The following is a 25,115-nucleotide window of genomic DNA, read 5'->3' on the forward strand; positions in this document are numbered from 1 at the left end:
TTATCCATGTACATAATTTCAACTTTTAATTATTCATTGCTGGAGTAAAAAAAAGAAGTTGAATTTTATACATAAACTCTATATCTAATAACCTTACTATGTAGAATTGCTTATTACATCCTGGAGTTTTTAGTTCCTTTCTTTGTTTGGATCTTTTTTTTAAATGTTCTGCATAAACAATCATGCCATCTAAAAACTAAGAAAACTTTATTTCTCTCTCTTAAATCTGTATATATACAGATTTATATATTTAAACATTTATATATATAGACTATATGTATATATACATATATGCAGAGTATATATATATACAGACTATATGTGTGTGTGTGTATATATATATATAGATATATATAGTCTGTATATACATATATTAGGAAAGAACAAAGATCTAAAATCAGTAACCTAAGTTTCCTTTGAATAAAAGTAGAGAAAAAGGGTTATTTACACCTAAAGCAATTACCAAAATTTTAAGAATTAGAACAGAAAGTAATAAAACCAAAAACAGAAAATTAAGAAAAATCAACAAAAATAAAATCTGTTACTTTGAAAATATTAATAAAACTGATAAACATCTATCCAAGCTAATCATGATAAAAAGAGAGAAAGATTAATACCAGAAATGAGAGAGTTGTCATCACTTTTGATTCCATGGACATTAAAATAATAATGAATAAGTTAAAAAACTGTATGCTCAAAAATTTGATAACTTTTTTTTCTATATACTTTAAGTTCTAGGGTACATGTGCACAACGTGCATGTTTGTTACATAGCTATATATGTGCCATGTTGGTTTGCTCCATCCATTAACTCATCATTTAAATTAGGTATTTCTCCTAATGCTATCCCTCCACCTGCCCCCCACCCCACGACAGGCCCCCGTGTGTGATGTTCCCTGCCCTGTGTCCATGTGTTCTCATTGTTCAATTCCCACCTATGAGTGAGAACATGCAGTATTTGGTTTTCTGTCCTTGTGATAGTTTGCTCAGAATGATGCTTTCCAGCTTCACCCATGTCCCTGCAAAGGACATGAACTCATCCTTTTTTATGGTTTCATAGTATTCCATGGTATATATGTGCCACATTTTCTTAATCGAGTCTATCATTGATGGACATTTGGGTTGGTTCCAACTTTTTGCTGTTGTGAATAGTGCCGCATTAAACATATGTGTGCCTGTGTCTTTATAGTAGCATGATTTATAATTCTTTGGGTATATACTCAGTAATTGGACCACTGGGTCAAATGGTATTTCTAGTTCTAGATCCTTGAGGAATTGCCACACTGTCTTCCACAGTGGTTGAACTAGTTTACACTCCCATCAACAGTGTAAAAGTGTTCCTATTTCTCCACATCCTCTCCAGCATCTGTTGTTTCCTGACTTTTTAATGATGGCCTTTCTAAATGGCATGAGATGGTATCTCATTGTGGTTTTGATTTGCATTTCTCTGATGACCAGTGATGATGAGCATTTTTTCATGTGTCTGTTGGCTGCATAAATGTCTTCTTTTGAGAAGTGTCTGTTCATAGCCTTTGCCCACTTTTTGATGGGGTTGTTTGTTTTCTCTTGTAAATTTGTTTAAGTTCTTTGTGGATTCTGACCCTTTGTCAGATGGGTAGATGGCAAAAATTTTCTCCCATTCTATAGGTTGTCTGTTCACTCTGATGAAGTGAACAATGAGATACCACAATGAGATACCATCTCATGCCATTTAGAATGGCCATCATTAAAAAGTCAGGAAACAACAGATGCTGGAGAGGATGTGGAGAAATAGGAACACTTTTACACTGTTGGTGGGAGTGTAAACTAGTTCAACCACTGTGGAAGACAGTGTGCCAATTCCTCAAGGATCTAGAACTAGTAGTTTCTTTTGCTGTGCAGAAGCTCTTTAGTTTAATTAGATCCCATTTGTCTATTTTGGCTTTTGTTGCCATTGCTTTTGGTGTTTCACTCATGAAGTCTTTGCCCATGCCTATGTCCTGAATGGTATTGCCTAGGTTTTCTTCTAGGGTTTTTATGGTTTTAGGTCCAACATTTAAGTCTTTAATCCATCTTGAATTAATTTTTGTATAAAGTGTAAGGAAAGGATCCAGTTTCAGCTTTCTACATATGGCTAGCCAGTTTTCCCAGCACTGTTTATTAAATAGGGAATCATTTCCCCATTGTCTGTTTTTGTTAGGTTTGTCAAATATCAGATGATTGTAGATGTGTGGTGTTATTTCTGAGACCTCTGTTCTGTTCCACTGGTCTACATCTCTATTTTGGTACCAGTACCATACTTCAAACTTGTAGTATAGTTTGAAGTCAGGTAGCATGATGCCTCCAGCTTTGTTCTTTTTGCTTGGGATTGTTGTGGCTATATGGGCTCTTTTTTGGTTCCATATGAAATTTAAAGTATTTTTTTTCCAATTTTGTGAAGAAAGTCATTGGTAGCTTGATGGGGATGGCATTGAATCTATAAATTACCTTGGGCAGTATGGCCATTGTCACGATATTGATTCTTCCTATCCATGAGCATGGAATGTACTTCCATTGTTTGTGTCCTCTTTTATTTTGTTGAGAAGTACTTTGTAATTCTCCTTGAAGAGGTCCTTCACATCCCTTGTAAGTTGAATTCCTAGGTATTTTATTCTCTTTGTAGCAATTGTGAATGGGAGTTACCTCATGATTTGGCTCTTTGTTTGTCTATTATTGGTGTATAGGAATGCTTCTGATTTTTTCACATTGATTTTGTATCCTGAGACTTTGCTGAAGTTGCTCATCAGCTTAAGGAGATTTTGGGCTGAGATGATGGGGTTTTCTAAATATACAATCATGTCATCTGCAAACAGGGACAATTTGACTTCCTCTTTTCCTAATTGAATACCCTTTAGTTCTTTCTCCTGCCTGATTGCCCTGGCCAGAACTTCCAACACTATGTTGAATAGGAGTGGTGAAAGAAGGCATCCTTGTCTTGTGCCAGTTTTCAAAGGGAGTGCTTCCAGTTTTTGCCCATTCAGTATGATATTGGCTTTGGGGTTGTCATAAACAGCTCTTACTACTTTGAGATATGTTCCATCGATACCTAGTTTATTCAGAGTTTTTAGCATGAAGCACTGTTGAATTTTGTCAAAGGCCTTTTCTGCATCTATTGAGATAATCATGTGGTTTTTGTCGTTGGTTCCGTTTATGTGATGGATTATGTTTATTGATTTGCGTATGTTGAAACAGCCTTGCATCCCAGGGATGAAGCCGACTTGATCGTGGTGGATAAACTTTTTGATGTGCTGCTGGATTCTTTTTGCCAGTATTTTATTGAGGATTTTTGCATCGATGTTTATCAGGGATATTGGTCTAAAATTCTCTTTTTTTGTTGTGTCTCTTCCAGGTTTTGGTATCAGGATGATGCTGGCCTCATAAAATCAGTTAGGGAGGATTCCCTTTTTTTTCTATTGATTGGAATAGTTTCAGAAGGAATGGTACCAGCTCCTCTTTGTACCTCTGGTAGAATTAGGCTGTGAATCCATCTGGTCCGGGACTTTTTTTGGTTGGTAAGCTATTAATTATTGCCTCAATTTCAGAACCTCTTATTGGTCTATTCAGAGATTCAACTTCTTCCTGGTTTAGTCTTGGGAGAGTGTATGTGTCCAGGAATGTGTCCGTTTCTTCTAGATTTTCTTGCTTATTTGCACAGAGGTGTTTATAGTATTCTCTGATGGTAGTTTGTATTTCTGTGGGATCGGGGGTGATATCCCCTTCATCATTTTTTATTGCATGTATTTGATTTTTCTATCTTTTCTTCTTTATTAGTCTTGCTAGCAGTCTATCAATTTTGTTGATCTTTTCAAAAAACCAGCTCACTCCTGGATTCATTGATTTTTTGAAGGGATTTTGTGTCTCTATCTCCTTCAGTTCTGCTCTGATCTTAGTTATTTCTTGCCTTCTGCTGACTTTTGAATGTATTTGCTCTTGCTTCTCTAGTTCTTTTAATTGTGTTGTTAGGGTGTTGATTTTAGATCTTTCCTGCTTTCTCTTGTGGGCATTTAGTGCTATAAATTTCCCTCTACACACTGCTTTAAATGTGTCCCAGAGATTCTGGTACGTTGTGTCTGTGTTCTCATTGGTTTCAAAGAACATCTTTATTTCCGCTTTCATTTCATTATTTACCCAGTAGTCACTCAGGAGCAGGTTGCTCAGTTTCCATGTAGTTGTGCGGTTTTGAGTGAGTTTCTTAATCCTGATTTCTAATTTGATTGCACTATGGTCTGAGAGACAGTTTGTTGTGATTTCTATTCTTTTACATTTGCTGAGGAGTGCTTTACTTCCAACTATGTGGTCAATTTTGGAATAAGTGCAATGTGGTGCTGAGGAGAATTTATATTCTGTTGATTTGGGGTGGAGAGTTCTGTAGATTTATATGAGGTCCACTTGGTGCAGAGCTGAGTTCAAGTCCTAGATATCCTTGTTAACCTTCTGTCTCATTGATCTGTCTAATGTTGACAGTGGGGTGTTAAAGTCTCAAATTATTATTGTGTGGGAGTCTAAGTCTCTTTGTAGGTCTCTAAGGACTTGCTTTATGAATCTGGGTGTTCCTGTATTGGGAGCATTTTTATTTGGGATAGTTAACTCTTCTTGTTGAATTGATCCTTTTACCATTATTTAATGGCCTTTTTTGTCTCTTTTGATCTTTGTTGGTTTAAAGTCTGGTTTATCAGAAACTAGGATTGCAAACCCTGCTTTTTTTTTTTTTTTTTTTTTGCTTTCCATTTGCTTGGTAAATCTTCCTCCATCACTTTATTTTGAGCCTATATGTGTCTCTGCACATGAGATGGGCCTCCTGAATACAGCACACTGATGGGTCTTGACTCTTTATCCAATTTGCCATTCTGTGTTTTTTAATTGGGGCATTTAGCCCATTTACATTTAAGGTTAATATTGTTATTTGTGAATTTGATCCTGTCATTATGATGTTAGCTGGTTATTTTGCCCATTAGTTGATGCAGTTTCTTCCTAGCATTGATGGTCTTTACAATTTGGCATGTTTTTGAAGTGGCTGGTACCGGTTGTTCCTTTCCATGTTTAGTGCTTCCTTCAGGAGCTCTTGTAAGGCAGGCCTGGTGGTGACAGTATCTCTCAGCATTTGCTTGCTTGTAAAGCATTTTATTTCTCCTTCACTTATGAAGCTTAGTTTGGCTGGATATGAAATTCTGGGTTGAAAATTCTTTTCTTTAAGAATGTTGAATATTGGACCCCACTCTCTTCTTGCTTGTAGAGTTTCTGTCGAGAGATCTGCTGTTAGTCTGATGGGCTTCCTTTTGTGGGTAACCCGACCTTTCTCTCTGGCTGCCCTTAACATTTTTTCCTTCATTTCCAACTTGGTGAATCTGACGATTATATGTCTTGGGGTTGCTTTTCTTGAGGAGTATCTTTGTGGTGTTCTTTGTATTTCCTGAATTTGAATGTTGACCTGCCTTGCTAGGTTGGGGAAGTTCTCCTGGATAATATCCTGCAGAGTGTTTTCCAACTTGGTTCCATTCTCCCTGTCACTTTTAGGTACTGCCCCTGTCACCAATCAAACGTAGATTTGGTCTTTTCACATAGTCCCATATTTCTTGGAGGCTTTGTTCATTGCTTTTTACTCTTTTTTCTCTAAACTTCTCTTCTCGTTTTATTTCATTAATTTGATCTTCAATCAGTGATACCCTTTCTTCCACTTGATCGCATCAGCTATTGAAGCTTGTGCATGCATCACGTAGTTCTCCTGCCATGGTTTTCAGCTCCATCAGGTCATTTAAGGACTTCTCTACACTGTTTTTTCTAGCTAGCCATTCGTCTAGTCTTTTTCAAGGTTTTTAGCTTGCTTGTGATGGGTTCGAACATCCTTCTTTAGCTGGAAGAAGTTTCTTATTGCTGACCTTCTGAAGCCTACTTCTGTCAGCTTGTCAAAGTCATTCTCCATCCAGCTTTGTTCTGTTGCTGGTGAGAAGCTCTGATCCTTTGGAGGAGAAGTGGTGCTCTGGTTTTTAGAATTTTCAGCTTTTCTGCCCTGGTTTCTCCCCATCTTTGTGGTTTTATCTACCTTTGGTCTTTGGTGCTGGTGACCTACAGATGGGGTTTTGATGTGTATGTCCTTTTTGTTGATATTGATGCTATTCCTTTCTGTTTGTTAGTTTTGCTGCTAACAGTCAGGTCCCTCAGCTTCAGGGCTGTTGGAGTTTGCTGGGGTCCACTCCAGACCCTGTTTGCCTGGGTATCACCAGTGGAGGCTGCAGAACAGCAAATACTGCAGAATAGCAAATATTACTGCCTGATCCTTCCTCTGGAAGCTTCTTCCCAGAGGGGCACCTGCCTGTATGAGGTGTCAGTTGGCCCCTACTGGGAGGTGTTTCCCAATTAGGCTACACGGGGTGTCAGGAACCCACTTGAGGAGGCAGTCCGTTCATTCTCAGAGCTCAAACACCATGCTGGGAGAACCACTGCTCTCTTCAGAGCTGTCAGACAGGGACGATTAAGTCTGCAGAAGTTTCTGCTGCCCTTTGTTCAGCTATGCCCTGCCCCCAGAGGTGGGGTCTACAGAGGCAGCCAGCCTTGCAGAGCTGCAGTGGGCTCCGCCCAGTTGGAGCTTCCCCAGCTGCTTTGTTTACCTATTCCAGCCTCAGCAATGGCAGACACCCCTCCCCTTGCTAGGCTGCTGCCTCACTGGTTGATCTCAGACTGCTGCATTAGCAGTGAGCAAGGCTCTATGGGCGTGTGACCCTCCAAGTCAGGCGTGGGATATAATCTCCTTGTGTGCCCTTTGCACCTTTGAAAAAGTGCAGTATTTGGGTGGGAGTGTCCCAATTTTTCAGATGCCTTCTGTCACGGCTTCCCTTGGCTAGGTAAGGGAAATCCCCCAACCCCTTGTGCTTCCAGAGTGAGGCAATGCCCAACCCTACTTCAGCTCGCCCTCCATGGGCTGCACCCACTGTCCAGCCAGTCCCAATGAGATGAAGCAAGTACCTCAGTTGGAAATGCAGAAATCACCATCTTCTTTGTCAGTCACACTAGGAGCTGCAGACCAGATCTTTTCCTATTCAGCCATCTTCGATAACTTTTATGAAATGTTCCAATATGTTGACGGACACAAACTTCCAAAAGCCTACACAAAGGAAAAACAAATAATCTGAATAGGCCTATCGGTATTCAAATATTAAATCCATAATTAATAATCTCACATAATAAAGCACCCTGGCCAAATACTTTCCACTGGTAATTTCTACCAAGCATTTAAGAAAACAATGGTACCAAATCTCTGCAATGTCTTCCAGAAAACAGAAGCAGAAACGATAGTTCCTAATTTATTCTAGAAGGCCAGTATTGTCTTGCTACCAAAAGTAGACAAGGATACCATTAAAAAAAAAAAAAAAACTACAGACCAATTATCTTTTATAAACATGGAGGTAAAATTCTCAATAAAATATTACAACAGCTAATCAAACAATGTTTAAAAAGAATTACATATTATGTCCAAGTAAGATTTCCTTCAGGTATGCAAGGCTGCTTTGAAGTCCAAAACTTATTCATCATATATCTTTTTAAAACCTCTCTGCAGTCTAGAAATAAAAAGGAGCTTCCCCAACATGATAAAGAAAATCTACAAAAAACCAACATGTAATATCAAACTTAATTTTGAGAAACTAGAAGCTGTCCCAATGTAGTCTCATTGGTTTAGTGAGGACTTCTGGTACAATGTTTAAAATGAGTTCTGAAAGGGGACATTCTGGCCCTGTTCCTGTTATTGTAGATTTTACATAATATGTAAGTCTTTTATGGAAGACATTGCAGAGATTTGGTACCATTTTTTGTTTTCCTTTGTGTAGGCTTTTGGAAGTTTGTGTCCGTCGACGTATTGGAACATTTCATAAAAGTTATCAAATTTTTGAGCATATAGTTTTTGAACTTATTCATTATTATTTTAATGTCCATGGGATCAGTAATGATGACAACTCTCTCATTTCTGGTATTAATCTTACTCCATTTTTATCATGATTATCTTGGATAGATGTTTATCAGTTTTATTAATATTTTCAAAGTAACAGATTTTAATTTTGTTGATTTTTCTCGATTTTCTGTTTTCAGTTTTATTACTTTCTGTTCTAATTCTTAAACTTTTGGTAATTGCTTTATATGTAAATAACTCTTTTTTCTCTACTTTTATTAAACAGAAACTTAGGTTACTGATTTTAGATCTTTGTTCTTTTCTAATATATACATTCAATGCTGTAAGTGTCCTTCTAAGCACAGATTTTATTGCACCCTACCAATTTGATAAGTTGTAATTTCATTCTAACTTACTTTGAAATAAATTTAAATTTTATTTAGACTTTTTTGTTTCATGTATTATTTGGATATGCATACAAATCTCCACCTACTTGGAGAATTTTAAAGCTATTTTTCTGCTATTGATTTCTACATTAATTTCACAGTAGTCTGAGAACATACCTTGTTTTATTTCTATTCTTTTAAAAATGTTAACGTGTTTTGTAGCACAGAATGTGCTTTATCTTAAGAAATGTTCCATGTGAGCTTGAGAAAAATGTATCTTCTCATTCTGTTGGAATATATGTATATAACTTTAATTTCTGGGATACATGTGCAGAACATGCAGCTTTGTTACATAGGTATACATATGCTATGGTGGCTTGCTAAACCCGTGAACCCATCATCTACACTAGGTATTCTCCTAATGCTATCCCTCCCCTAACCTCCCCCACAACAGGCCCCAGTGTGTGATGTTCCTCTCCCTGTGTCCATATGTTCTCATTGTTCAACTCCCACTTATGAGTGAGAACATGCAGTGTTTGGTTTTCTCTTCCTGTGTTAGTTTGCTGAGAATGACGGTTTCCAGCTTCATCCGTGTGCCTGCAAAGGACATGAACTCATCCTTTTTTATGGCTGCATATATTCCATGGTGTATATGTGACACATTTTTTTTTATCCGATCTATCATTGATGGGCATTTGGATTGGTTCCAAGTCTTTGCTGTTGTGAACAGTGCTGGAATAAACACATGTGTGCATGTGTCTTTATAGTAGATAATAAATGCATCAGGCAGAAAATTAGTAATGATAGTTTTGACCTGATATATTATGCATCATTCTGTAATATATTTTTAAGTTCCATTTAAATCCAGGCAATAAATAGTTATAATCAGGTTGAAAATGTCATTACTAATTTTCTGCCTGCTGCATTTATTATCTACTGAAAGAAGGGTGTGTGTGTTGAAGTCTCCAACTCTAATCATGGATTCGTCTATTTCTCCTTGCCATTTTACTAGTTTTTTCTACATACATTTTAACTCTCTATTATTAAGTGCATAGATGTTAATGATTGCTATGTCTTCTTGAAAAACTCTTTTATAATTATGTATACCTGTTTTTATCCTTTATAATTTTCTTTTCTCTGGTTTGCTCTGAAATTAATATAGCTACCCTTTCTCTCTCTTTGTTATTGTGAGCATGACATATCTTTCTCTATTTCTTTATTTTTAATCTACCAGTGCCATTATATTTAAAGTGAGTTTCTTGAAGACAACATCTTATAAATGTTGGGTCCTTTTTTGCTTTTTGTTTTCATCTACTTTGCCAGTCTCTGTCTTTGATTTAATCTACTTAGACCATTTCATATTTAAAGTGATTATTGATATAGTTGGATTAATGTTTACCATGGCTGTTTTTTTAATTTACACTATTATTATTATTATTTCCACAGATTTTTGGGGAACAGGTGGTGTTTGGTTACGTGGACAAGTTTGTTAGTGGTGATTTCTGAGATTTTAGTGCACCCATCACCCAAGCAGTGTACCCTGTATCCAATGTGCAGTCTTTTATCCCTCATCCCCCTCTCACCCTTTCCCCTGAGTCCCTAAAGTCCATTGTATCATTCTTATGCTTTTGCTTCCTCATAGTTTAGCTACCACATTTGAATGAGGACATACAATGTTTGGTTTTCCATTTCCGAGTGACTTCACCTAGAATAATGGTCTCTAATTCCATCCAGGTTGCTGCAAATGCCATTATTTTGTTCCTTTTTATGGCTGAGTATGTATATCTTACATTTTCTTTATCCACTCGTTGATTGATGGGCATCTGGATCTGGGTGGTTCCATATATTTGTAATTGTGAATGGTGATGCTATAAACGTGTGTGCAAGTATCTTTTTCATAAAATAACTTATTTTCCTCTGGGTAGATACCCAGGAGTGGGATTGCTGGATCAAACGGTAGATCTAGTTTTAGTTATTTAAGGAATCTCCACACTGTTTTCCATAGTGGTTTTACTAGTTTACATTTCCACCAACAGTGTAAACGTGTTTCCTTTTCACCACATCCATGCCAACATCTATTTTTTTTTAATTTTTTGATTATGGCCATTATTGCAGAAGTAAGGTGGTATTGCATTGTGGCTTTAATTTGCAGTTCCCTGATCATTAGTGATGTTGAACATTTTTTTCATGTTTGTAGGTCATTTGTATATCTTCTTTTGAGACTTGAATATTCATGTCCTTAGCCCACGTTTTGATGGGATTGTTTGTTGTTTTTCTTGCTTATCTATTTGAGTTCCTTGTAGATTCTGGATATTAGTACTTTGTCAGATATATAGATTGCGAAGATTTTCTCCCGCTCTGTGGGTTGTCTGATTACTCTGCTTACTTTTTCTTCTGTGCAGAAGCTTTTTAGTTTAATTAAGTCCCATCTATTTATATTTGTTTTTCTTGTGTTTGCTTTTGGGTTCCTGGTCATGAAGCCTTGGCCTAAGCCAATGTCTAGAAGGGTTTTTCCAATATTATCTACTAAAACTTTTATGGTTTCAGGTCTTAGATTTAAGTCTTTGATCCATCTTGAGTAGATTTTTGTATATGGTGAGAGATGAGGATCCAGATTTATTTGTCTACTTGTGGCTTGCCAATTATTACAGCACCATTTGTTGAATAGGGTGTCCTTTTCCCACTTTGTGTTTTTGCTTGCTTTGTCGAATATCAGTTGACTGTAAGTATTTGGCTTTATTTCTGGGCTATTAATTCTGTTCCATTAGTCTATACACCTGTTTTTATATCAGTAACATGCTGTTTCAGTGACCATGGTCTTATAGAATAGTTTGAAGTCTGTCAACGTAATGCCTCCACATTTGTTCTATTTGCTTAGTTTTGCTTTGGCTCTGTGGGGCACTTTTTTGGTTCTATATGAATATTAGAATTTTTTTAGTTTCTTGAAAAATGATGGTGGTATCTTGATGGGAATTGCATTGAATTTGTAGATAGCTTTTGGCAGTATGGTCATTTTCACAATATTGATTCTACCCATCCATGTGTATGGGATGTGTTTCCCTTTGTTTGTGTCATCTATGATTTCTTTCAGCAGTGTTTTGTAGTTTTTCTTGTAGAGGTCAAGTATATTCCCAAGTATTTTATTTCTTCACAGCTATTGTAAAAGGGCTTGTGTTTTTTGATTCTCAGCTTGGTTGCTGTTGGTGTATAGCAGGGCTACTGATTTATGTACATTAAGTTTGCATCCTGAAAGTTTGCTGAATTCATTTATTAGTTCTAGGAGCTTTTAGGATAATCTTTAGGGCTTTCTAGGTATATGATCATGTCATCAGCAAAGAGGAACAGTTTGACTTCTTCTTTACCGATTTGGATGCCTTTATATCATTCTCTTGTCTGATTGCTCAGGCTAGGGCTTCCAGTACTATATTGAAGAGAAATGGTGAAAATGTGCATTTTTGTCTTCCTCCAGTTCTCAGGGGTAATGCTTTCAACTTTTCCCAGGTCAGTATAATGATGTCTGTGTGTTTGTCATAGTTGGCTTTTATTACCTTAAGGTATGTCCCGTCTATGCCAATTTTGCTGAGGGTTTTAGTCATAAAGGGATGCTGGATTTTGTCAAATGCTTTTTCTGAGTCTATTGAGATGATCACGTGATTTTTGTTTTTACTTCTGTTTGTGAGGTGTATCACATTTATTGACTTGCATATGTTAAACCATTCCTGCATTCCTGGTCTCTAACACACTTGATCATGGCAGATTATCTTTTTGATATGCTATTGGATTCAGTTAGTGAGTAATTTGTTGAGGATTTTTGCATATGTTCATCAGGAATATTATTCTGTAGTTTTATTTTCTGTTATGTCCTTTCTTGTTTTGGGTATTATGGTGATACTGGATTCATAGAATGACTTACAAAAGATTCCTTCTTTCTCTATCTTGTGGAATAGTGTCTATAGTACTGGTACCAATTCTTCTTTGAATGCCTGATAAAATTCATCTGTGAATCCATCTGGTAGTGAACATTTTTTTGTTAGTAATATTTTAATTACCATTTTAATCTTGCTGCTTGTTATTGGTGTGTTCAGAGTTTCTATTTCTTCCTGGTTTAATCTAGAAGTGTTGTATATTTCCAGAAATGTATCCATCTCCTCCAGTTTTTCTAGATTATACAAGTAAATGTGTTCATAGTAGCCTGGTATTTTTGTATTAATTGCACACATTCTCTTTTTTATCTTCCCCCTTTTGTGCATTTTCTTGTTTTATTTATACTTTTATATTTCATTTCTCTCCACTTTTGGCATATCAGTTTTATTTATTTTAAATTATTTTGGAGATTGTCAAGAGCTCATAAAACACATTTCTCACTAAGCTATGTGCTTTAAACAATTACTATGCCACTTCACAAGTAGTACAACTAACTTTTAAGAGAATCTCCCTACATTATTTCTCATTTCCTTTATAAAATTATTGTCATTCATTTCACATATTCATATATTAGAATGAATTAATACCTTGTTACTCTTATTACTTTGAACATATAGTTATCTATAACATCAATTTTAAAAATGTTTTATATTTCATCTAATTATTCATCAATTACATTCTTTATATTGATCTGAGTTTTGACCTATGTCATTTTCTTGTTATTTGAGAGACTTCCTTTAACATTTCTTGCAGGGCACATTTACTGGTGATACATTACCTTGGTTTTTCTTTTTCTGAGAAAAGTACTTGTCCTTCACATTTGGAGGAAAATTTCACTGGATAGAGAATTTTATGTGTGTGTTTTATTCTTTCAACACTGTAAATATTTCACAATACCCTCTTCATAATTGCATAATTTCTGGTGAAAAATTTGATGTAATTCCTTTATTTGACCTAGAGGTCAACAGCTTTTATTTTTCCTTATTGTATTTTCCAAGATTTCCCCTGTCTTTAATTTTTATCAATTTTATTATTATATGCTTAGGTACATATATTTAATGTATTTATCCTGATTGGCATTTTATGACCTTTCTGGATCTGTAGTTTATTATTTGCCACTAATTTTGGAAAAGTTTCAGCTTTATTAATTCATTTTTATTTTTCTGCTGCTTTATTTTTCTCTTTTTTTCTCTGGTATTCCCATTAAATATATTTGACACCTTCTTAAATTGCTTTGCAGTTATTAGTTATTCTTTCTCACTTTAATTTTTTTCTTTGCATTTTAGTTTTTTTAAAATTTCTATTGACATGCCTTTAAGCTCCATGATTGTTTTCTTGCCCAACTCCAGTATACTAATATACACACAAAAGACAATCTTCATTTCTGTTACAGTGTTTTTTATTTCTAGCATATTTTATTGAACCTTTCTTACAGTTTCTATCTTTCTACTTACATGACTCATATTTTCTGAGTATGTTTTCTACTTTTTTCATTAGGACTCTAACCAACTGCTTTTCTTTTCTGCAAATTAGCAGAATTTGAAATCCTATTGATGGTACTATAATTCACACTAAAGCTATAATTAAAAGTACCTCTGCTTCTGATATGAATATAGACACCAAAGAGAACACAGAATCAAAGAAAAAAGACAAACTTTCACTGCTAAAACACAAACTCAATCACAGAGGCAAATCCTCTGGCACAACCATTTCAAAACTCAGTCTCTATGTCTCTTCCACCTTTCTTTATCTTACTCCTCATCCCCAGCCCAGGTGGCAGAATCTCTGAAGATTATGACAATTTAAAGTTGCTATGTATTTGTTCTTTCTTCTGTCATCTGAAATGTGTAGGCAGAGCTTATATCCATCTCTCATAGATCCCCTTACAAATATAACTTGACTTTCAGGTAATACTAAGAAAGCATGATATTCTTTTGCATAGATAATAGAAAAATATTAAATATATTATTAAAGTTCAGTTTAAATGAAAAAAATGAGGAGTTATAATTAAAATTAAAATGGTCTATTTATATAATAGATTTGGTATAAGAACTAAAATTAAAATTTGGCAAATTTTCTGAAATGAGCACTCAACAATATTAAAAAGCATATTGAATCTATACAATCTAAGCAAATAACAAAGAGAGAATAATATAAGTTCAGAAAAGATTGAATGAAGTTTAAAGCACAACTATCAGAAGGAAGTGTCAAGATGGTCAACTAGATGCAGCCAGTAAGTGCTGCTCCCACAGAGACCATGTTTTGACTACAAAACCAAATATTTTCAACAGATCTTTAGAGAGAAAATGCTGTATATGGATGGAAAATAGATGCAGTCACTGGGGCTGAAGGGAGAGGAAGCTGGGAACCCCAAGTGGGGTCCCTGAATGCTATGGCTGGTTCTGGGCTCCTAATGGCACCCAGCGAAGTGAACACAGCTGCAAAGGTGAAGATACACAAAGGAATCTTGTGGTTGAGTAAAAATCTTTTTAGTGCCTATTGCTCTCAAGTGTTATCTACTGAATCAGAGCCCAAACTGCAACACCAAAATCACTACTAATAATCTCCCATGAAAAACCGAGAGCAAGAATTTAACAACAAAGACCATACACATAGAAAATCTCCAGAAAGAACCTTTAGCCCTCCAAAATGAGAAAAAGTAAGCACAAGATCTCTGAATATTCAAAAAGCAAGAGTGTCCCCTTACCTCTAAATGAGCTTACTAGCTCCCCAGCAATTGTTCTCAACCATTCTGTGTTTTCTGAAATGATAGACATGGAATTCAGAATCCAGATGAAGGGAGCTCATCAAGATTGAGGAGAAAGTTGAAACTCAATCCAAGGAACCCAGGCAATCCAGTAAAATAATTCAAGAACTGAAAGACAAAAGATCCAAACTAAACTTCTTGAGCTGAAAAAAATTATGCAATGTTTTTTAATACAATTGAAAATATTAACTGAAGAGTAGATGAAACTGAAGAAATAATCAGAGCTCCAAGACTGGCTTTTTGAATCAAGCCAGACAGAGAAAACTAAAGAATATTTTTTTAAAATGAACAAAACCTCTTAGAAATATTCTTATAAAAGAGAACAAGTGTACAACTCATTGGCATTCCTGAGAGGTAAGGAGAGAAAATAAGCAACTTGGAAAATATGTTTGTGAATATAGTCCCCAATTTTTTTCCAAATCTCACTAGAGAAATTGACATGCAAATCTAAGAAATACAGAGAGCCCCAGCCAGACATTATACAAGATGATCATCCCCAAGGCACATAATCTTTGGATTCACCTAGGTCAATGCAAAATAAAAAGTCTTAACGGTAGCTAGAGAGAAGAGACAGACAATTAACCAATAAAACAGACTTTATCCCAGCAAAAATTAAGAAGGACAATGATGGGCATTACAAAATGATAAAGTGTGCAATCAAAGAAGCAATCCTAACTATTCTAAATATATACACACCCAACATTGAGTGACCTAGATTCTTGAAATGGCTTCTTCTTGGCCTCCAAAAAAACACAATAACAGTGGAAGATTTCACCCCACTGACAACATTAGACAGATAATTGAGGCAAATAACTAATAAAGAAACTTTGCACTTAAACTTAACATGTGACCAATTTTAACTAATAGGCATCCACAAAACACCACACTCAACAACCACAGAATACATATTCTTCTCATCTGCACATGGGACATATTCTAAGATCAACCACATGCTTGGCCACAAAGCAAGACTCAATAAATTAAAAAATATTGAAATTATACCAAGAAAATTATCAGACCACAGTGTAATAAATATAGAAATAAATACCAAGAAGATCTATCAAAAATGACAAAAATACATGGAAATTAAACAACTTGTTTGTGAATAACTCCTGGCTGAATATCAAAATTAGACAGATATTTAAAAATTTGAAATTAATAAACATAAACAGACAATTTACCAAAATGTCTGGGATGTAGCCAAAGCAGTGTTAAGAAGGATGTTTATAGAGCTAAATGTCTTAATGAAGAAGTTAGAAAGATCTCACATTAACAATTTAAATTTGTGCCTAAAGGAGCTAGAAATAAATGGAAAAAAACAGTGACAGAGCTAGCAGAAGAAAAATTACTAAAATTAGAGAAAAATTAATGAAATTGTGTTGCAATAATTTATTTAAAAAACAATGAAATTAAGACTTTGTTCTTCACAAACATAAATAAAATTGGTAAACCACTAGCTAGGTTAACAAAGAAAAAAATAAGGTGATCCAAATAAGCACAATCAGAAATAACAAAGATTAAATTACAACTGATCCCACAGAAATACAAAAGATCCTCATAGAATACTATGAGCAACTCTGTGCACACAAATTAGAAAATATAGAGGAAATAGAAAAATTTTGGGATATGTACCATCCCCCAAGATTGAAACAGGAAGAAATGGAAACTCTGAATAGACCAATATCAAGCTCTGAAATTGAATAAGTAGTAAAAATCCTATCACCCACAAAAAGCCCTGGTCTAAATGGATTTACAGCTGAATTCTACCAGATGTACAAAGAAGGAACCTACTGAAACTATTTTTAAAAAGGAGGAAGAGGGATTCCTCCCTACCTCATTCTATGAAGCCAGCATCAGTGAAATACCAAAATCTGGCAGAGACAGAATGAAGAAAGAAAACTTCAAACCAATATCCCCACTGAATATCGACACAAAAATCATTAAGAAAATACTAGCAAACCAAATTCAACAGCAGAACAAAAAGACAATTTATTATAATAAAGTAAGTTTTATTTCTGGGATGCAAGACTGAATTGATACATATCAGTCAATAAATGTGATTCAACACTTTGAAAGCAAAATTATATGATCAACTAAATAAATGCATAAAAAGCTTTTGATAAAATCTAACATCCAATCTTGTTAAAAACCCTCAGCAGTCTAGGCACTGAAAAAATATACCTAAAAATAATAAGAGCCATCCATGCCATACATACCCACAGCCAACACCATAATGAATGGAAAAAGCTAGAAGCATTCTTGTTGAGATCTGGAGAAATGAAAGGATGTCCACTCTTTCCACTCCTGTATAACACAGTGCTGAAAGTCCTAGCCAGAGCAATCCATAAAGAGAAAAAAATAAAAGGCATCCTAATAGGAAGAGAAGAAGCCAAACTATCTTTCTTTGCTTACAGTGTGATTGTATTCATAGAAAATCCTAAAGATTCTGCCAAAAAGTTCCTAAAATTGATAAATGACTTTATTAAAGTTTCAGGAACAAAGTAAATATACAAAAATCATTAACATTTCTATGCACCAGCAATATCCAGGCTGAGAGTGAAATCAAGAACACAATCCCACTTAAAATAGACACAGAGAAAATGAAGTGCCAGAAATACAGCTAACCAAGGACATGAAAGATCTACAAAACACTCCTGAAAAAAAATCAGAGATGACACAAATAAATTGAAAAACATTTGATGCTCATGGATTTGAAGAATCAATATCAGAAAAATCGCCATACTGCCCAAAGCAACTTACAAATTCGGTGACATTTCTATAGAACTACCAATGCCATTTTTAGAGAATTAGAGAAACACTATTTTAAACTTTATATGTGATAAGAAAGAGCCCAAATAGCCAAAGCAATCTTAAGAAAAAGGAACAAAGCTAAAGACATCACAATACCCTTCAAACTATACTATAAAGCCATAGTAACAAAAACAGCTGATTATTGATACAAAACAGCCACATAGACCAATGAAACAAAATAGAAAACTCAGAAATAAAGCCACACACCTACAAACATCTGGTCTTCTAGAAGGCTCACAAAACCAACAAATGGGGAAAGAATTATATAATTAATAGATGATGGTGTTGGGATACCTGGCCAGCCACATGGAAAGTATTGAATCTGGAGTGTAACCTTCCAACATATATAAAAATTTACTCATATGGAGCTTTTTCACAGTAAAAGAAACTGTCAATAGAGAAAACTGATAATGTAAAGAATGGGATAAAATATTCACAAACTATGCATCTGACAAAGGCCTAATATCTAGAATCTATGGGAAACTAAAACAAATCGTCAAGCAAAAAAACAAATAACACCATTAAAAAAGTGGGCAAAGAACATGAGCAGACACTTCTCAAAAGAAGACATACAAGTGATCAACAAACATATACAAAAATGCTCATCACCACTATTCGCCACAGAAATGCAAATTAAAAGCACAATGACCAAATCATACCAGTCAGAATGGCTATTCTTTTGTTTGGTTTGGTTTTTGAGACCGGGTCTCACTGTTTCACCCAGGTTGGAGTGCAGTGGTGCAATCACAGCTATTCTTATGGCTATTCTTAAAAAGTCAAAAAACAAGGGATACTGGTGAGACTGTGAAGAAAAGGAAATACTTATGCACTATTGGTGGGAATGTAAAGTAGTCCAGACACTGTGGAAAGTAGCCTGGAAATCTCTCAAAGATCTTAAAACAGAGCTACCGTTTACCCCAGCATCCCATTTTCAGGTTTATACCCACAGGAAAATAAATCATTCTACCCAAAAGACACAAGCACTCAGATGTTCATTGCTAATCTACCCAGAATAGCAAAGACATGAAATAAACCCAGGTGCACATCAATGGTAGATTGGATAAAGAAAATATGGCACATGTATACTGTATTTGGGCATTCTTGCATTGCTAGAAACACCTGAGACTTGGTAATTTATAAGAAAAGAGTTTTAATTGGCTCACACTTATGCAAGCTGTACAAATATGGTGCCAGCACCTGCTCAGCTTCTGGAGAGGCCTCAGGGAGCTTTTACTCATGGTGGAAGGGGAAGCTGGAGGAGGCACTTTACATGGCAAAAGCAGGTGCAAGAGCAAGCATGGGAGGGGAATTGCCACACTTGACAACAACCACATTTCATGAGAACTCACTCACTGTCAGAGTAAGAACAACATCAAGCCACAAGGGATTCACCACCGTAACCCAAAAACCTCCCACGAGGCCCCACCTCCAACATTGGGCATTACATTTCTACATAAGACTTGGGTGGAGAAAAATATCCAAGCTATATCATACACCATGGAATACTATCCAGCCACTGCAAAGAATGAAATAATGTCTTCTGCAACAATGGGATGAAGCTGGTGTCCATAATCCTAAACAAATTAACACAGGAACAGCCAGCCAAATACTGCACATTCTCACTTATAAGTAGGAGCTAACATTGAACACACATGGACATAAATACATGAACAATAGATACTGTGGACCACTACAGGGTGGAGGAGGAGTGGATTAAATACCTGTTGAACACTATGCTCACTATCTCGATGAAATCTGTACTCTAAAGCTGTGTATACTGGAATATTCCCATATAACAAATCTTCATATATACCACATTTATTCTAAATAAAAGTTGAATAAAAAATACAAAATAAAATACAGCTATCAAATTTAAACTATGCTACACAAAGTAAAAAACTTTGAATATTGAATAAAATAAATTTTTTAAAGATGAATCAAAAATTATTTCAAAATGCATAGTTAAAAAGACACAAGAAATGAGAAAAGGCTATGAAAGGATACAGAATATAGACTACCATTTAAATTAGCATAAAGAATATTTAAAGTTGTAGAGAAGTGAGAGATTAATTCAAAACTAGAACTCTAAAATTCAAAGTTCTGACAAGAAAACAAATTTTTAAAATATTTCAGGTATTATTACAATAAGTTTATTATTTTATTATTTTTTAAAAATTTGTAGGTATGTAGTAGGCGTATATATTTATGGGGTACATGAGATGTATTGATACAGACATGCAGTATGAAATAAGCACATCATGGAGAATGGAGTATTCATCCCCTCAAGCATTTAACTTTTGAGTTACAAACAACCCAATAATGTTCTTTAAGTGATTTAAAAATATACAATTAAGTTATTGTTGACTATATTCACCCTATTGTGCTATCATGTAGTTGGTCTTATTCATTGTTTCTTTTTTTTTTTTTTTTGTACACATTACCAATGCCTACCTTCCACCCAACCCCTCATTACCCTTATCGCCCTTTGGTATCCATCCTTCTACTTTCTATTTCCATGAGTTTAATTGTTTTGATTTTTAGATTCCACAAATAAGGGAGAACATATGAAGTTTGTCTTTCTGTGCCTAACTTATTTCACTTAACTTAATGACCTCCAGTTCCATTCATATTGCTGCAAATGACTGGATCTCATTCATTTTTATGGCTGGATAGTACTCCATTGTGTATACATACCACATCTTCTTTATTTATTATTATTATTATTATTATTATTATTGAGACAGAGTCTCACTCTGTCGTCCAGGCTGGAGTGCAGTGGGGCGATCTCGGCTCACTGCAAGCTCTGCCTCCCGGGTTCACGCCATTCTCCTGCCTCAGCCTCCCGAGTAGCTAGGACTACAGGCGCCCACCACCACGCCCGGCTAATTTTTAGTAGAGACGGGGTCTTGATCTCCTGACCTCGTAATCCACCCACCTCAGCCTCCCAAAGTGCTAGGATTACAGGCTTGAGCCTCCGTGCCCGGCCCACATCTTCTTTATCCATTCATCTGTTGATGGACACTTAGGTTGGTTTCAAAGCTTGAATATTGTAAATAGTGCTGCAACAAACATAAAAGTGCAGATATCTCTTTCATATACGAATGTCCTTTTTGTTGGGTATATACCCAGCAGTGAGGTTGGTGGGTCATATAGTAGCTCAATTTTTAGTTTCTTGAGGAACCTCAAAATTGTTCTCCATAGTGGCTGTGTCAATTTACATTCCTACCAACAGTGTACAAGTGTTCCCTTTTCTCCACATCCTCATCAACATTTGTTATTGCCAGTGTTTTGGACATAAGCTATTTTGACTGAGATGAGATGATATCTCATTGTAGTTTCTATTGTTGTTTTGATTTGCATTTCTCTCATGATCAGTGATGTTGAGCACCTTTTCATATGCCTTTTTTCCATTGGTATATCTCCTTTGAGAAATGTCTATTCAAATCTTTTACCCATTTTCTTATCAGGTTATCAATTTTTAGAAATACCTATAGGGTTGTTTAACCTGCTTATATATTCTGGTGATGAATTCCTTGTCAGATTGGTAAGTTGCAAATATTTTACCCTATTCTGTGGGTTGTCTCTGCACATTGTTTATCGTATCTTTTGCTGTGCAGAAGGTTTCGAACTTGATGTAATCCCATTTGTTCATGTTTGCATTGGTTGCCTGTGCATGTGCAATATTTTTCAAGGGATCTTTGCCCAGACTGATGTCCTGGGGGATTTTCCCCAATGTTTTCTTGTTGTAGTTTTATCACTTGAGGTCATAGATTTAAGTCTTCAATCCGTTTTGATTTGATTTTTGTATATGGCGAGAGATAGGGATCTGGTTTCATTCTTCTGCCTATGGATATCCAGTTTTCCTAGCACAATTTATGGAAGCCTCTATCCACTCTCCAATGAATGCTCCTGGCAACTTTGTCAAAAATGAGTTCAATGTAAGTATGTGGATTTGTTTCTGGATTCTGTTCAATTGGTCTGTGTGTTTATTTTTATGTCAGTACCATGCTGTTTTGGTTACTGTAGCTGTGTAGTATAAGTTGAATTCAGGTAATGTGAGTCCTCCAGTTTAGTTCTCATTGCTAATGACAGCTTTGGCTATTCTGGGTCTTTTGTGGTTTCATATAAATTTTAAGATTTTTTTCTACCGGTATTTTGATAGATATTGTATTGAATCTGTAGATTGTTTTGAGTAGTATGGTCATTTTAACAATATTGACTCTTCCAATCCATGAACATGGATTTCTTTTTATGTTTTGGAACCCTCCTCAATTTCTTTTATCAGCGTCTTATATTATAGAGATCTCTCATTTCTTTGGTAAATTCTTAGGTATTCAATTTTAAGTATGCCTATTGTAAACGGTATTACTTTTATTATTTATTTTTCCTGTTATTCACTGTTGGTATATGGAGATGCTACTGATTTTTGGATGTTGATTTTGCATCCTGGAAATTTACTGAATTTGTTGATCAGTTCTAATAGTTTTCTTGTGAAGTCTTTAGGTTTTTACAAATATAAAATTATATAGTCGGCAAACAAGGATAATTTGACTTCTTCCTTTCCAATTTTGATGTTCTTTATATCTTTCAATTGTCTGATTGCTCTAACTAGAACTTCCAAGACTATAAAAACCTAGGCAATACCATTCAGGACATAGGCATGGGCAAAGATTTCTTGTCCAAAACACCAAAAGCAATGGCAACAAAAGCCAAAATTGACAAATGGGATCTAATTAAACTAAAGAGCTTCTGCACAGCAAAAGAAACTATCATCAGAGTGAACAGGCAACCTACAGAATGGGAGAAAATTTCTGCAATCTATCCATCTAACAAAGGGCTAATACCCAGAATCTACAAGGAATTAAAACAAATTTACAAGACAAAACAACCCCATCAAAAAGTGGGCAAAGGATATGAACAGACACTTTTCAAAAGAAGACATTTATGTGGTCAAAAAACATATGAAGAAAAGCTCATCATCACTGGTCATTAGAGAAATGCAAATCAAAACCACAATGAGATATTATATCATACCAATTAGAATGACGATCATTAAAAAGTCAGGAAACAACAGATGCTGGCGAGGATGTGGAGAAACAGGAACACTTTTACACTGTTGGGAGAGTAAATTAGTTCAACCACTGTGGAAGACAGTGTGGCGATTCCTCAAGGATCTAGAGCCAGAAATACCATTTGACCCAGCAATCCCATTACTGGATATATACCCAAAGGATTATAAATCATGCTACTATAAAGACACATGCACATGTATGTTTATTGCAGCACTATTCACAATAGCAAAGACTTGGAACCAACCCAAATGCCCATCAATGACAGACTGAATAAAGAAAATGTGGCAAATATACACCATGGAATACCATGCAGCCATAAAAAGGATGGTTCACATCCTTTGCAGGGACATGGATTAAGCTGAAAACCATCATTCTCAGCAAATTAACCCAGGAAGAGAAAACCAAACACCGCATGTTCTCATTCATAAGTGGGAGTTGAACAATGAGAACAAATGGACACAGGGAGGGGAACATCACACACCGGGGCCTGTCAAGGAGTGGGGGCTAGGGGAGGGATAGCATTAGGAGAAATGCCTAATGTAGATGACGGGTCGATGGGTGCAGCAAACCACCATGGCATGTGTATACCTATGTAACAAACCTGCACATTCTACACATGTATCCCAGAGCTTAAAGCATAAAAATAAATAAATAACAGTAGTGACAGTGGGCATCTTTGTCATTTTCCAGATAGAGAAACGGCTTTCTGTTTTTCCCCATTCAGTATGACACTAGCTATGAGTCTGTCATATATAGCTTTTATTATGTTGAGGTATATTCCTTCTAAAACCACCAGTTTTTTGAGGGTTTTTTTTAAATGAAGGGGTGTTGAATTTTATCAAATATTTTTTCAGCATCAATTCAAATGATCATATGGTTTTGTGCGTAATTCTGTTGATATGGGGTATCATGTTAATTTATTTGTATATGTTCAACAATCTTTGCATCCCAGGAATAAATTCCTCTTGCTCATGATAAATGATGTTTCTAATGTATTGTTGAATTAAGTTTTCTAGTATTTTGTTGAGGGTAATTGCACTAATACTGATAAAAGTTATTGACTTGTAGTTTTCTATTTGTGATGTATCTTTGTCTGGCTTTGGTATCAAGGCAATACTGGCCTCATAGAATTACTTTGGAAATATCCCATCCTTTATTCTTGGAATACTTTCTGTAGAATTGTTATTAGTTCCTCTTTTAATGTTTGGTAACATTCAGCCATGAAGTTATTAGGGCCCGGGCTTTTCTAGAATGCTTTTTATTATGGCTTACATTTTATTGGTTTGTTCAAGTTTTGGATTTCTTCCTGGTTCAATCTTGGTAATTTTTATGTATCTAGGAATTTGTCCACTTCTTCTAGATCTTTTAGTTTATTGGCATATAATTCCTCATAGCCATGAATGACCATTTGAATTTCTGCAGTATCAGTTGTATTTTTTCCTTTTGCATTTTCAATTTTATTGTTTGAATGTTCTCTATTTTTTCTTAGTCTGGCTAAAGATTTGTCTATTTTGTTTAACTTTTCAAAAAAACAAATTATTATTTGTTGGATGGTGGTGTTGATGATTCAGTACTGTTTCTTCTATCTCTTCAGTGCCTCTTTCAGTGATATGAAGCTAAAACCAGGTACTGTGATTGCTCACCTGATTTTGGATCCATGAAGTTGTCTTTTCGGTGCAGATCATTTTTAACTTGGTATTCTTATGGGGGAAGGCAATCCATAGAGCTTTCAATTCCGCCATGTTTCTCTACATCCGCCCTACAATAATTTCCATATATACATATTTTTGTAAAATAAACATGTATCTAAAATGTCTTTTTTTCAAAAAATAAAACATGAAATGGATGCATTGTAGTTGAATAAAAATAAATTACCTAAGTCTAGAATTCTAGATTATAGAAATGAACAACTATGCATTGAAAAATTATAAGGACTCATTTTTGACTTTGAAATATAAAATAATAAATATCATATTTTTAAAATATTAGGTTGTCCATTGGGAGAATAACACACACATGCATACTTACACATGCAAATATGTGTGTAAATATATATGTGTGTAAATATATATACACACAAATACATATATATATAATATATTGTTAGAAGAAACAAATTTTTATGCTTCATGTCATGTAAAATAATTATCATAATAAAAAGATTTTTAAAGTGGTGTAAAAGCTCAGTGATAACTTTGAATATAAATGGATTAATTTCCTGTATTATTAGACTGGCTTTAACAAGAAAATTCCATCTAC

The sequence above is a fragment of the Pan paniscus genome, chromosome X (assembly GCF_029289425.2).
Source record: "Pan paniscus chromosome X, NHGRI_mPanPan1-v2.0_pri, whole genome shotgun sequence".
Classification (NCBI taxonomy): domain Eukaryota; kingdom Metazoa; phylum Chordata; class Mammalia; order Primates; family Hominidae; genus Pan; species Pan paniscus.